The sequence below is a fragment of the Mus pahari genome, chromosome 1 (assembly GCF_900095145.1).
Source record: "Mus pahari chromosome 1, PAHARI_EIJ_v1.1, whole genome shotgun sequence".
In the NCBI taxonomy this organism is placed as follows: Eukaryota; Metazoa; Chordata; class Mammalia; order Rodentia; family Muridae; genus Mus; species Mus pahari.
This window is the reverse complement of record NC_034590.1, coordinates 40520695-40529850: the sequence shown is the minus strand read 5'-3', so window position 1 is coordinate 40529850 and position 9156 is coordinate 40520695. Positions and strand designations below refer to the sequence as shown.

The window sequence follows — 9156 nt, the reverse complement described above, 5'->3', positions numbered from 1 at the left end:
CTGAGTTAACCCTTGAAACCCCGATTTTTGTTCCATTTTCCTTTCTGGCCAATTTTTAAAATGTTTTTTTATTCACTTTCCATTCCAATAGAAGCCCCCCCCCACTCCTTGCCCTCAGATCACATGCATTTTGAAGTCAATCTGAGGCCTTCAAAGTCTATAATGTCAATGCAAGAAGAAAAAAAAAAAGGAAACACAAAAATAAAACCCCAACAGCAATTAGTTGGTGGGGAAAACCAGAGTTGGCACCATTCCATTCAAGGAAAGAAAGAACACAGCCTTCTAATGAGGTTGTACAGGTCTCAATTGCATGGCCAACATGCACCAAGCTCTATCTATATACCCAGGTGGAACTAGCTAAAATTTACACACTCAACACTTTTCCACCATAACACATGCTATCTCCTTCTTATGAATAACTACTGGTGTGTCTCTTCATGTCTCCTAGGCATCCTAAAGAAAGTAGGAGAAACCCCAGAAGAAGAAGAAAAAAAAACGCAAACAAGATTAGACCCAAAGAACTGATAACTGTCATATAGTTATCTCTCGAAAGGTGCATGGCTTTTATGGACCATGATAAAGGACTGGCAACCTCCCATACTTCATTCAGGGCCACAAGAGGCCAGTGATGATGTGATAACTAGCCTCCCACAATAACCTGCATTTGAACCCGATTCAGGAGGAAGAGCTTGCACGCACAGGGCCATGGGGTGGGATTCACTATGACTAGCTGCAGGTGGTTACACTGTGTAACAAAGCGGGGCTTCATGAGATGAACAGGACACTTCTTGTGGTCTAAAAGTCGGAGCAGAGATCATGTAGGAGTGCCAGCAACGTGTATGGGGCAGGCCCTGAGGAAGACGGCCATGAGAGCAGGACAGATGAGTTCTGTGCACTACTGCTCTTTGCAGAGGACGTAGTAGTTCTTCTTGGAAACAGGCTCCTTAGTCTATTTCTCTTTTAACGTTAAACACTGTCTCATAGTGTTGGGTCATGATGAGCCGGGACAGACAACAGGACAACCTCACGCCAATCAACTGGGAAAATGTGACTGCAAACAGCACTCCAATGATGATGACCATGTTTGCCTCTAAGAAACCTACCATCAGAACATAGCAGCCCCTCTGGTTAACTTTGGTGGCAACTGCGGTCAGATTGTGTCGATCCTGGATATCACAGTCAGTTTCATCCTTGCAGCAACTGTGGGGGATACCATGATTCAGGAAGTAGGGGTTGTCATTCCAGTCTGTGTAATTCTTCACCCCACAGCACATCAGATTATACTGCACCTGGTCCACGGCCTGGCTCTTCCTATCATTGCTGTTATAATTCCGTACAGCATTGGTATAAATCTTCAGGAATCTGTTCTTGATTTCGCTGTGAAGTAAAATCCCTGAGATGCTAGCAGCAAGCTCAGCCAGGAACACCAGTGACAGAATCAGAGAATACAGCTTCAGCATCCGTGGGCTTCCTCGGCATGCAGAAAAGCATCCAAATAAACCAAAAATTATAATCGTGATACCAGTTCCGATGAGCACAGCGGGAACATCTACGGCAACAAGAGAGAGATACACGCCCAGAGTAAGCGCTCCCCAGACTCCAAAACCCAACAAGATAACCCCAGTGCTCCAAAAGCCAAAGCAGTAGATGAGGAGGAAGATTTTGAGACAGGATGCCACAAATTTGGTCTCCATTCTCCTCAGTGCCACAGTACTACTGTCAGAGAGAAAAAGCTGGGTTTCCAAGTTGACTCTTCCTATAAAATCCTTGCTGTAGACTTGTTTAATTCCCCTGAGACTAGAGTCACTGACCTCTGCTCGTCTGGATGACAAGGAAAGACTCCAGGGAATGAGGTTCTTGCTTCCTGTGTTAGGAGGACTGCTTTGCAATAGATAGGTTTCCTTTTGGGAGGTGGATACAGTGGAAGCCTGGGTCCCCCGACTTCTTCCCCATTCGCCTTATTCCTCTACCATGAGGTCATGGACTCATTCCCTCTTTCCTGTCACTGTCCTCATTAGCGCTGTTCATTAGCATTTCCCCTTCATTTCTGGATTGCTGTTCTTCTCTTAAACCCTAGCCCACCTGCAGTGTGGGGGGACTGCATTGAAGTCCCTTTTCCCCAAAAGGATATGGGTGTTAGCCCTTCTCATTGTCCCACCCTGACATGTCACAGGTAGTCAAGCTATAGCCCTCTTGCAGCTGGCCATCTATTTACATTGTGACATAATGAGGAACCCTGTGATCACCACACATAGGTGCTGGCCAAGACAAAGCTACTGAGAGAAAAAGCAAGGCTTCTGATGGCAAGCGAATACCTAAGCTCCATGTCCCATTTTTTTTTTTTTTTAGAACTAAAAATATTTTATTTATTATATGACATGTGCTATGTTCCTTGTATTGCGAGAATATAATAATGAAGCATATTGAACTTTCGTAAGCCTGTAGACAAGAAGAATCATCTTCTTAAATAACTAATATCAGTCTCATGAAGGTCTCAAGAACATTATATTAACTCTCTCCATCATGTACCATAAGTTACAGGTCTCCTATATCATTCTGTCCAACACTGTAAAGGCTTAAGGATATTTTTTGTCAATCTGCTTTAACTCCATAGTTTTTATTTTTTAAATAAATTTTGTGTATTACCCTTTAACCCTAAAAATTATACAAGTCCATGTCCCATTTTTGACTCTTACAGATTAAAGACAGCTGAGAGTTTTTGTTCTCTCTCTTTGGTAGACTGGCTTAAATTAAATTATGACAGACACAACAATTTGGAACTCATGAAGACGTGTCATAAAAGACTTTTTCAACCTCTAACCTGGGGAGGCCAGCTCCACAGAGAAGTCCAGACTGTCAAGAAGCACAAGATACAGAAAGTGAACTTTGACACCCCATGCCCCCCCCAAAAAAAAAAAAAACTGTGCTTTCAAGAAAATCAGTGGGATCCTAAAGGTCGCCAGCACCAAGCAACAANACAAGCAATCCCAGTAACCTTCAGGCATTGAACCAACCAAGCTAGAACCCAGTCATGCGAGCACAGAAGATAACTGAACTTCTGACCCACAACCTTCTGCACTTACAGAACCACAGGTGTTGTTCACAGCTAAGCTTTGGGTGTGTATTTTGCTGCTGTGAGTAGGTAGGCCAAGGAACACTGGGCAAAGCCCCGTCCTTTTCTCTTCTTTTCTTTTCTTTTCTTTTTTTTTTTTTAGAACATTCATATCCTCAAATACAGATAGACCATGGATTGTGTCTTTGTCACTGTCATAACTTATTTCAGATGGGCCCTCAAGAAGACCTTAGCACAGGGTAGGTAGGGACCTATAATAAAAACATACTCTGGGCAGTGATGTGTGGCATTCCTAATTAAGAACTGCTGAAGGTAGCTGGAAAGGCTTCTTATGTTCTTAGTAATAATTCTAAGGCTAAGAGAGTTATTCATAACTGTCTCTTGGATTCCTGAGCACGAGCCCAGGTGAGGCTCAGCAGAACTGTTCTTGCTGAACTTGAAAGTGGGATTAACTGTTTGACATGGTCAGTGGTGATAGCCATAGAAGCATAAGAGGTAAGGAGGACGCCCAGCGTGGTGGCGCACGCCTTTAATCCCAGCACTCAGGAGGCAGAGACAGGTGGATTTCTGAGTCGAGACCAGCCTGGTCTACAAAGTGAGCATGCCTCAAAACTGGTATCATCTACAGCTTTGAACCCCATACTATTGGAGACTGTAATATTATTAGCTTTTCTGGGCTAACTTTTCTAACATTTGGTAACCTGTTGATATAGGCATTTCTTTTGTGTAATTTTAAGCAAGATTAATGATCACATGAGTAAACTCTGTATTGGTAGATTACCTTCCACAGTGTGAGTGTGTATTATTACACACGGGACAAGCCTCTCCTGAGCAGGAGGAATTGGTACATGGGCTGAAACATCAGCTCTTCCCTAAATCTCTGGGCTGTGTACTTTAGGTCTCCCATGGAGGCCTTGGGTCATTTCTATGTGAACTGCTAAAGCTGAGAAACAACCCTCTGGTCTCAACTTATCTCCCAGACTAATGGGTATTGGTGGGGGAGATAACTTTTCATTTCCTTGTTTAAGAGGAAAATTGTGGATAATCATAATATTGTTTTATAAAATAATAAGCCAGATACAACGGGGAGTGAGCAGAGCTTGTCAGGGGAGGAGAGCAGACGAGACCTCCGCCTCCCATGTTCATGCCACAAAGCCTGGAAGGCCATACCATGTTCTAGACACTATTACAGAAACCAAAAAATGCATTAGCAGTGAAGCAAGGTTGCCAACCTTTTTGACTGGACCTTGAAGAAAGCATAGACTAAAACCAGGAAAAATAGGGTTTCACCATAAAATAAAAATGACTGAGCCTATGACACATCATGGGGCTCACTAATGGGTTACTGTGGGATTTTAAGTTTTCGGGGAGCTTAAAATCTCATTTTTAAATTTTTGATTGCAACAGTAGGCTCCTCCCGTTGAATGACTGATTGAAGGTGATCATGGAGCTTCCCACGGACGCTGAGAAGTTAAAGTACTGTCACTGGCTTCTTGAAGAAATTTAGCTCTCTTAGGCATTCCTGCTGCAGGGAAATAATTACAGAGGTGCTAGAGGGGAAATGGTGTCTTAGTGGTAGCCGATGCACAGTAATATATAGGAGAGACACAAATAAAAAGTTCAAGACTGGAAGATAATAATCACAAAGTACTGCCCTGTTGGGGTTCATTGACAGAACTATCCTTTCTCAAGGTCATGTGTGAAGTCTGGGTCTGAGGCACTGTTCTGTATTCTAGTTTTCCTTTTATCTCTCTTGACCTTTATTCTCCAAAGTCCTACAGTAAGTCAGATCCCTCTTCCTTTCTCTCATACTTACAAAATGACTTCGGCTACTGCCCAGCTGGGGCTGACCTCCACCGTGTAGCCTGGTAATGCATTTGAGTGTCCCAGAGGCACATCAACAATTCAACAAATTGCTCTTCCGCTTGCTCTGACACCCCTCCTGTATCTCCACACTTGCATTTTTAAGTCGGCAGCCCAGAAAACTGGTACTTGCCCTTTTCTCCTCTGTAACAGCCAGTTGGTTAGAGACTGTGGCAGCCATTCATCCCCCAACCAAGTTTTGCAGTCCATTCCATCCTGTCTGCCTCACTGTGGCTGCCTTGATTCAGCTCTTCAGTACAGGCTTCCAGGATCTCAGAAAGGGATTCTAACTGATCCACCTTGTTTCCAGAGAAGAGAACTTCTATCCTGTCCAACTTTCCAGTTGATGCATTTCAGCCTTTAATTGTCAAGCTTTTCCAACTAGGGTGTGCCTGACTGTCCATGAGTAGTGAAACTGGGACAAATTCTATGTCTTGGGTGTTTTTATGTTCATAACATCCACAATATCTGCAAAGGTGCATAGAATATTATTGACTAGATTGATGGATGGGTGGATGGATGGAAAGATGGACTGGTAAGTTAATAGACTCAAAAGCAAGAGTAGGCCATTTAATTTGAGGAGAGAAGAGAGATCTTTATAAAGTATGTGACAGTTGTATTAGGCTGCAATCACTGATATAAAAACACTTTAAGATGGACATGAGGCACACACCTTTCATCCTAGGACTTGGCAGACAAGAGAATCTCTGTAATTAAAGCCACTCTGACTTACATGGCGAGTTTTATCCAGGGCTACACAGTGAGACCTTCCAGAAACAAAATAAAACAACAACAAAAAAAAGAACAACAATACTTCGCTTATAGGAATATCGTGTGGAAAGGTAAAGAGGCTTCAATAAGTCAACTATGTTCTAAACTAAAATCTCTGTAGTGTAGCAGGCAGATGAGACTAGTGGAAATGATGCAGGAAAAGTAGAACTGAGGCAGATATTATGAGCTCTCTTCCAGAGGGTAAGGTATGCAATCCCCTGTACTAGTATGGATCAGTCAAATGTGTGGGCAAATGTTTCCTCAACAGGGCACAAAGTTCAAAGTGACAGGCTGTCAGGACTCTGCCTAATAAAGGACTGAAAGGAAGAGAAAACTGCTCTTGGAAAAGCACTGTAATTTGAATTTTTTCAAGGAGACATGTATTACTCCTAGGCCACCCAATTTTAAAGACAAAAGAAGTAAAATTATGATGATCCAATTAAATGTGAATATCTTATTCTCTTACCACCCCCATCTCTCCATGTACATAAAACACTATTCATACTGGTACTGTCTGAACTTTGGGAGGAAGATATCTGACCCCAGACACCTTATGTTTTCCTGCAATTCATATAAAAGGGCACAGGATGTTGTCTTAGTCAGGGTTTCTATTCCTGCACAACATCATGACCAAGAAACAAGTTGGGGAGGAAAGTGTTTATTTGGCTTACATTTCCATACTGCTGTTGATCACCAAAGGATGCAGGACTGGAACTCAAGCAGGTCAGAAAGCAGGAGCTGATGCAGAGGCCATGGAGGGATGCTCTTTACTGGCTTGCTCAGTCCACTCTCTTATAGAACCCAAGACTACCAGCCCAGAGATGGCACCACCCACAAGGGGCACTCCCCCCTTGATCACTAATTGAGAAAATGCCTTACAGCTGGATCTCATGGGGGCATTTCCCCAACTGAAGCTCCTTTCTCTGTGATAACTCCAGCTGTGTCAAGTTGACACAAAGCTATCCAGTACAGATGTATACTGGAAAATGTTCCCTCACATGTTCTAGACATGTTTGAAATGTTTGCTTCAACGAAATGAGCCAATGGGTTATTATTTTACTTAAGACATCATCACTGGCAACAACTGAGAGAAATGAGAAGTGGTGTATCTTTTACCATGGTAAAACACTGAACTTTGATCTTTTGGTGATGGACTATGAAACTTTTGTCTATTTTGTCTCTGAGAAAAAAAACAGAAAAGCATGAACAACACAGATTACAAGATGTCTTCCTGAGGATACTAGTCAGCTACCACAGTAGAGTGGAAACCTGGTACAAGAGAGAAACCCAGTGATGTGGGTCAACATCTAGAATTACTCTTTTGTCCCTGGATCCAAGAAGGTGAGCAAGAATGTATCTAATGATTTTCTTCAGATTAAGAAACTGAAAATTGGATATTAATGGAGAGTGGAGAGTAATTTGACCCCTAATTTACCACACAGACAAAAAATCTAAATGTAATATTGATTTAAATGTGAATATCAGCACAGTAATTAATCTTAATGGCTTCTTGATAGGTAAATGTATTTTTAAATACATAAAAGACACTAGTCATTAAGGATAAGATTATTATTCACCTGCATAAAACTCAAGAACTTCTATTCAACAAAAGACAATACTACACAGTAAAGATGGAAAGCAAGGAAAGAAGAGCCTGAGTCCCCAGTGTAGGAATGAGCCAATCTAACTAGAGAAAGATGGTCAAGTCAATAGGTAAATAATAAGTAGATTAAACAATATAACAACAGGCACCCCCAACTAGACTATAAACAAACAAACAAAGTGTACTAAACCTCATGAAAAATTAAGGAACTACAATTAAAAGTATAATAACTTAATAGTCACATCACAGGTAATTAAAATGGAAGACTGTGATTACCAAGTGCTGGAAGAAAGAAAACACCCAAAGGTGTCTTCTGGCCTCCACATGAGCATAAACAGTCATACATACATACATACATATTTACATACATACATACATACATACATATATACATACATATACACAGAGAAAAAGAGAGACAGACAGATAGAAAGAGACAAAGATATATATATATATATATATATATATATATGACCAATATATATTATTTGTATATACAATAACATATATATACATATGTACATATATATAACAGTTATAAGTGTATATATATATATATATATATATATATATATATATATATACACATATATATGAATAACATCCATGAGTTTACAATGATTTTAAGGGAAATAAATTATCATCAGGGATTGGCAGGAATCAGTTCATGATCTTAAAAGTGATAGAAAAACATTTAGGTATTCATGCTGCCTTTTCTTAACTAACAACCAAGTGGCCAGTTGAAGAAGTCCAATTAAAAGCCATTAAAGAAATTACAAACTTAGCACATCATTATTTTGTAGTCCTCTCATAGGTAATAAACTCAGACCACACATATCAGTAGCTGTGCATACCACAGAAAAAAAATGAGACAACTAGAAATCACAGAGCTCGTAAAAAGCCTTTCTTAAACTTTTCCCACTCATAACCCATTTTGGTCTGATGTTTTTACATAACATTAAATATAGAGATATATAAAATAGATATACAAAATAAGTATTTGCTGATAATAAATTATAAAGAATTTTTAAGACTATTTGTTATGCACATGCATTTAACATTTATGGAAAAGTAAAGGAAATTTACCCAGAAATGAGATGACTATACGTGCCTGTCCAACAAAACACAATTAGAAGATGAACTAATTTGATACATGATGAGGAGTGACAGGGCAACATTAAAAAAAAAATCTTTGTTTTCCATAACTAAACCACCAGGTTTCTATAAGAAAAGAACAAACTTTGTACATACAATAAAAGCACTGTAATTCATAACATACAATAGTCTTGAGTCTACGCTAAAGGGTTTCAGGTGGGTTTGTTGCTGTTGCATGGCACGAAGGGGTTCACAGTGCAAAGTGCATGTGTTGTGTTTCAGAACCCAGGCCACAGTGACAGTGCAAGTACAACACAAGCAAGGATGATGGATTCACCTTAGATAAGTTATGTGTTGGGTCTGAATCCATTTTTGGGGTCATTGTGGGCTCAAAAATCTGATACTGACCACATAACTTTTATCAACACCATATTCAGTTGTAGGACTGAATGCGGGGCTGTGATTCAGTTTAAGAATCTGGGTGCAGAACTTGAAGGTTAATTCAACCTTAGATGGGTTGTGCTCTATTCATGAGCTGGGGGCAAGAGCATCATTTCCTTCTTCCTGCAAGAACAGCCTTGCTCACTGGGAATCCACTGTGTACTCATAGCTTTGGGAAGACCAGCCAGAAAGAAAGAACATGAAATCAACCTAGGATGATGGTGATTTCAAATAACTATTGCGAAGAACACATTAATGAAAACACTATTGCTCAAAGTAGAAATTGCTTTAAGAGACCAGAATTGCGATG

At 40.4% G+C, this 9156-nt stretch overlaps 1 pseudogene across 1 annotated transcript; it reads right to left on the bottom strand.

Moving 5' to 3' along the window:
* Window positions 1–539: 539 nt before the first annotated feature.
* On the bottom strand, window positions 540–1694 carry LOC110336780 (annotated as a pseudogene). Its single transcript, XR_002381232.2, has one exon. The product of XR_002381232.2 is annotated as a tetraspanin-7 pseudogene (transcript).
* Between the last annotated feature and the right edge of the window lie 7462 nt (window positions 1695–9156).